Genomic DNA, 6,721 nt, shown 5'->3' on the forward strand with positions numbered 1-6,721 from the left:
TTAGATACATTAACCCCAAGTCATTCTCAAGCATTTAATGTATAGTTTAGATACATTAACCCCAAGTCAGAAATCATCAGTTAATGTATAGTTTAGATACATTAACCCCAAGTCAGAAATCTTAATTTTCAAGACCACTAAATTTTTACATATTCCAACAATCTACCATTCACTAAACCTCAATTTAGCCCTCTTTGGATAAACAAATAAATTTAGAGCTTATAACATAAGTGTTTCTTATATAAGTATTTATGCATAAAATAATTCTATTACAAACGATAAAATAAAGTCAAAATCTTTTGATATAAGTTATTTCTATAAATTATCTCACAGAGTTTATGAATATCAGCTTAAAACAACTTATAGACATGTCAAAAACTGCAACAAAGTTTGCATTTAAATTCCCTACTTTTCACACATTTCAGCAGCAAAATCAAGATAAACAAAAAGAAAAAACATGAAATTCCATTTTATGTTCCAAACTTTATCTCTCTCTCTAGAGCAAGAAAGTAAAGAATCCGAAGAAAACCCATGAAAGCAAACAACAAAAAGAATGAACCTGTGCGACCACCAGCACCAGTAACAAGCACAAAACTCTTTGAATTTTCAGCAGCCATAGCAATAACAAGACTTGTTCTGATTCCAACCCTTTTCAGACCCTTATAATTCCTCAACGTTGCAAGCGAAATCAAAGAAGAAGAAGAAGAAAGCCTTAATGAAGGAGAGGAAACAGGTAAAGGAAGTGACTTTACCAATCAGAGTAGTTGACACAGTTTCATTGTTATTAATATTATGGAGAAAATGGATAAGTTTTGAGGTGAGTGATGAATGAAACGTTTCAATTCAACAATATTATACATAGAATGTTGTTGTTTTCACATTTATAATAGAACTGAGACTAGACATTGTTGTTTCTGAATCTGGTTTCTGCCTCTGATGTTGGTGAAACACTTTATATGGTTTTTGATGCTATTTATGTCTGCTTTCAGATTTTCTTATCCGTTTACCTTATCTTGGATCGTATAGTAATGGAGGTTTCATGTTGACATTACATACGTGAACTGAGAGTACATATATGTACGTGAACTCAGTTCACGTAGCATACATGTGAATTGAATTCACGTATACATACGTGAACTAAGATCACGTAAAGAGTAAAAAAAATTGACATGTCATGCATACGTGAACTGAGTTCACGTAGGGTCACTTGAATTCAATTCATGTATATGCTACGTGAACTGAGTTCACGTACACATACGTATTCTCAGTTCACGTAAATGTTATACACATGCAATTTTCAAATTATTTTTTGTCTATTGTGTTTATGAATTTTTATATTATATTTATGTAATTTATTGGATGCAGTTAAATGGATGAACCTGTTATGATTTATTTGACTGATGTGTTTACAACTGGCATGATGTTTGATACACGAGATGAATTATTGAAATGGGCTAGAAATGTTGGAAGGGAAAATGGAATTGTTGTTGTGATTTTTAGATCTGAAAATGCGACCGCACGACCAAGAACAAAGACAAAATTAATTATTGGTTATGAAAGAAGTGGTAAATATAGACCATGGAAGAATCCTAATCTTACGAGGAGTACTTGGACTAGAAAATGTGATTGTCCATTTAGATTGAGAGGAACACGATCAAGTGTTGGTGATGGATGGTATTTTCATGTAATATGTGGTCTCCATAACCACGAATTGGCCAAAAAACTAACCGGTCGCTCTTTCTTAGGCCGATTGTCTCAAGATGAGAAAAATGTACTTGGTGATATGACAAAGAACTTTGAAAAACCAAAAAACATTTTAATGACATTGAGGGATCACAATTTTGAAAGTTTGACGACAATAAAACAAGTTTACAATGCACGTCAAGCATATCGTTCATCACTTAGAGGTAGTAGAACAAAAATGCAACATCTTTTGACATTGATGGAACGCGACAAATATGTCTATCTATATAGGAAAGTAGAGGGTTCAGATGAGTTGAGGGACATCTTTTGGACCCATCCAGAAGCTATCACTCTTGTAAATAATTTTCACATAATATTGATTATGGATAACACTTACAAGACCTGTAGATATCAAATGTCATTACTTGAGATTATTGGTGTTACATCCACTAAAATGACATTTTGTGTGGGATTTGCATATCTACAGTCTGAGCGTGTTGATAACTTCACATGGGCACTAAAATGGTGAAAGAACAAATTACAAGTGGTGAAGTTGAAGTCATCGTTACTGATAGAGACCTTGCTTTGATGAACGCGGTTGAAAATGTTTTTCCAAAAGCAGTGAATTTATTATGCTTGTTTCATATATGCAAGAATGTCAAAGCCAAGTTCAAGATGACCGTGTTTCCAAAAAAGAAGCAAGTGCAAATAATGGAGGCATGGGAGGCTCTTATTTACAGTTATGATGAGGCTCAGTACTACATGAAGTTGGATATCGTTGAAGGAATTTGTAGTAGCTGCTCTATTTTTTATGATTATGTACACGAGCAGTTGTTAATTCCTCACAAGGAAAGTTTTGTTGAGGCGTAGACAAATAGAGTTATGCACTTCGGGAACACCACAACACAAAGGGTTGAGTCGGCGCATTGGAGTTTGAAAAGGATATTACAAGATAGTATTGGTGATATATGCAGTGTTTGGGAAACCATCAACATCATGATTGTATTACAACACAATGAGATAATAGCATCATTTGAAAAGAGCATCATTCAAAAGGTGCATCGATATAGTAACAGATTATACGTGAATTTGCGTGGTGTTGTGTCAAAAAATGCAATTGATCACATTGCGGCAGAGTATGACCGCATGAAGTATGTAGGTATTGATCAGACTGAGTGTCGTTGCACAATTAGGACACCTCATGGTCTACCTTGTGAATGTGAAATAGCCAGGTATAGTATGATCTCACGTTCCATTCCATTTTAATTAACTTGTTTATTTAATTAACTTGTTTATTTAATTAACTTGTTTATTTAATTAACTTGTTTATTTAATTAACTTGTTTATTTAATTAACTTGTTTATTTAATTAACTTGTTTATTTAATTAACTTGTTTATTTAATTAACTTGTTTATTTAATTAACTTGTTTATTTAATTAACTTGTTTATTTAATTAACTTGTTTATTTAATTAACTTGTTTATTTAATTAACTTGTTTATTTAATTAACTTGTTTATTTAATTAACTTGTTTATTTAATTAACTTGTTTATTTAATTAACTTGTTTATTTAATTAACTTGTTTATTTAATTAACTTGTTTATTTAATTAACTTGTTTATTTAATTAACTTGTTTATTTAATTAACTTGTTTATTTAATTAACTTGTTTATTTAATTAACTTGTTTATTTAATTAACTTGTTTATTTAATTAACTTGTTTATTTAATTAACTTGTTTATTTAATTAACTTGTTTATTTAATTAACTTGTTTATTTAATTAACTTGTTTATTTAATTAACTTGTTTATTTAATTAACTTGTTTATTTAATTAACTATATCATTTAATGAAGTTGTTTAATTAATTAACTTGTTTATTTAATTAACTTGTTTAATTAATTAACTTGTTTATTTAATTAACTTGTTTATTTAATTAACTTGTTTATTTAACTAACTTGTTTAATTAATTAACTTGTTTAATTATTTTTTTCCAAATCCAAAATGATATCTAAAATACATATAAAAAATAGAGATCCAAATCCAAAATACATATAAAAAATAGAGATCCAAAATCCAAATTCAAAATACATATAAAAAATAGATATCCAAAATACAAATCCAAAATAGATATCCAAAATACATTTCCAAAATAAATTATTCAATACGAAATACAAATTCAAATCCTAAGTTTGCCTATGTCTCCTACGATATGGCCCTACATTAGTCCAATCTCTACCACCACCCCTCTGAGATCGCAATACCAAAATTAATTCATTGACGAGTGCGATGCCATTAGGTAATACCAACTGTCGACCAAGAAGCTCCTCTGCAATTTGTATTTGCCCGACGCTGCATTAAAAAAGACATTAATTAATTAAATGATTAATAATACTAATAAAGTTATAACTTAAAGTTAAATGAATTTACCGTTGTGACATCTAGAGCATGATCATCATCGGCAGGTTCTGTAACCGTAGGAGCTACATAGACTGGTTCTCTACGAATGATATATGGATGAGAAATCTGATGAAACCAGTCCATGTACTCATTTGCGCACTCTGCAGGTCTATGTACAACTGCCCCAACGTCAACTACATGAACATCATATTGCGTAAACATGATGTCCATTTCCTCTGGTGTGGTCATCTGACCTACTATCTCCAAAGGTGAACCATGGATGGTTTGGACACGTCCATATTGACGCAATACCCTATCTGGTAAGTGAGCATACATCTTGGGACCCCAGCGTATCCATCCTCTAAATAGTGAAACAACCTCAAATGGTCGCTTCAGTCTATGCTCTATGTAGGGTGTCCAACATTGTCATCAACATCAATCTCGTCCAGTGCTTTCCTAAATGGAATAACCAAACTTTTATCCCGTTTTGGCTTCCATCTAAGTGCTCTCGGATAGTCCTCATCATAAATCTGAGATAGTCGACAACAATTCGCACACAATGCTGGAAAATGCTCACACACCCACGCCTGCACATATATAATAACATATTCATAAATCAGTAAAGCAACAAACCACAAAATCAGGAAATAAATCAAACCAGGAAATCAAGCGCAAATACCTGTAATAGTGTCAGATACCCGGATACCGTTCTAGTCTGATGCATGCTCGCTTCTCGAAGATTGTCGTACATGTAAGCAAGCACAACAACACCCCATGCATATCCCCCCGCATGAGTTGAGGTCTCTGAAGCATTCAAGGTAGGCAACACTCACTGCGAAGGCACTCTTGTCGCTGACCAAGGTGCAACCCACCAAAAATAAAAGAAATGCCCTCGCAGCCATCTGCCAATGCTGATCAGCACATCGCTGATGGTATACGTCAAGCAACCAACTATACCGAACAGTGGTTGTCCACGTCATGTTAAACTCAACATTGCATCAGCCAGACTAACCCCAACTAGCTCACCCAATAATTCTGCAGCTTCATCCTTATTAAATATATTAACACTAAAAAATGCACCGGTGATTGGTATATGCAGCAGCGAAGAGACATCGTCCAAAGTAATGGTCATCTCCCCAATTGGAAGATGAAAGTTGTTGGTGTCGCGATGCCATCTCTCGACAAAGGCATAAATTAGACCTTTGTCGATCATCTCGTAGCTGCATTTTAGCAATGGATATAAACCAGAACTTTTAACAAGTTCCTTAACCTCTTCATTATCAATGACAACTTCTTTTAATTTTTTTCCATTGCTAAAAACCCTTAACTCTCCATGATCCTGAAATAAATTAACCAAACAAATATAAGTTCAAACACATTAACCAAAATTAAATATTTAATTTGATTCAAATATTTACCACGCCGTCCCATAGTCATGTCGCAACATGATCCTCGTATGTCCTTAAGACAGACCTGTCAACCGGACCCCCAGGATATCCGTCATCTGCTTCAGGGGGGGCCTCATCAGCATGGACCTTTTCAGGTTGGACCTCATCTGCTTGCCCCTGTTCTGCTTGCGCCTGTTCTACTTGTTGCCTCCATAATCTTCGTTGTTCACGCAATTCAAGCTGAGCACGGTGAGCCCGTGCAGAAGCGGTTGGTCTAACACGACGACTATCAGGCCCTTTGTCGAGTATAACACGGCTGTCTCTATCAGTAAACATTGTCCGCACCATTTCTACGTAAACAAATCATAATCACTATCAAAACAACATAACAATATAAAATTTATGCAAGTCCAAAACATAATGACAACATCAACCTACGTGAACTGAGTTCACGTATGTGAATTCCACAAGACAACCATTACCTTACGTGAACTGAGTTCACGTACGTGAACTCCATAACAAAACATCTTACTTACATGAACTGAGTTCATGTACGTGAACTTCATCAGTCTACGTGAACTGAGTTCACGTACGTGAACACCAACAACCTACGTGAACTGAGTTCACATCCACATACGTGATTTGAGTTCACGTATTGGATTTCAGTTCACACATGTCAACACATTCAGAATACGTGAACTGAGTTCACGTTCATCACCTAAAAATACCGTCAAACCCAGAAATCCTATAAAACCTTAAAACACCCCTAAACCCAGAAAACTTCTTCATTCAACAGCCCCATTCAAAATAAATTGCAGAGAGTTAAATCCCAAATTCCAAAATGCATACAATTAACCCAAAAACGAAAAACAACAATGGCTTACTTGATTGATTGAAGATGCTTCAAGTGATTCGAGATGGTGTTGAAGCTGTTGAAGATGGTGTCCAAGATGATTGCTTACTTGATTGAATATTAAATTGGGTTTATAAATGAATGAAAAGATTGAAGAATGTAAATGATTGAAGATGAAGAAGATGAAGGTGTAAGGTTGAAGGAGATGAATGTGTAAGGTTGAAGGAGATGAAGGAGATGAATTTAGAAATGTTGTTTAATTGAATAAAGAAGGAAGGGCAATTTGGGTATTTTGGATTTTAAAAAAATTTGAGGGGTGTGGAAAGTAATTTGAGGGATGTGGGAAGCAAAATTGTTTATAATTTCTAAGGATAGAATGGTGCTTCTATGAGTCATTTTTTTTT

This window comes from Cicer arietinum, chromosome 3, assembly GCF_000331145.2.
Source record: "Cicer arietinum cultivar CDC Frontier isolate Library 1 chromosome 3, Cicar.CDCFrontier_v2.0, whole genome shotgun sequence".
Taxonomy (NCBI): Eukaryota; Viridiplantae; Streptophyta; class Magnoliopsida; order Fabales; family Fabaceae; genus Cicer; species Cicer arietinum.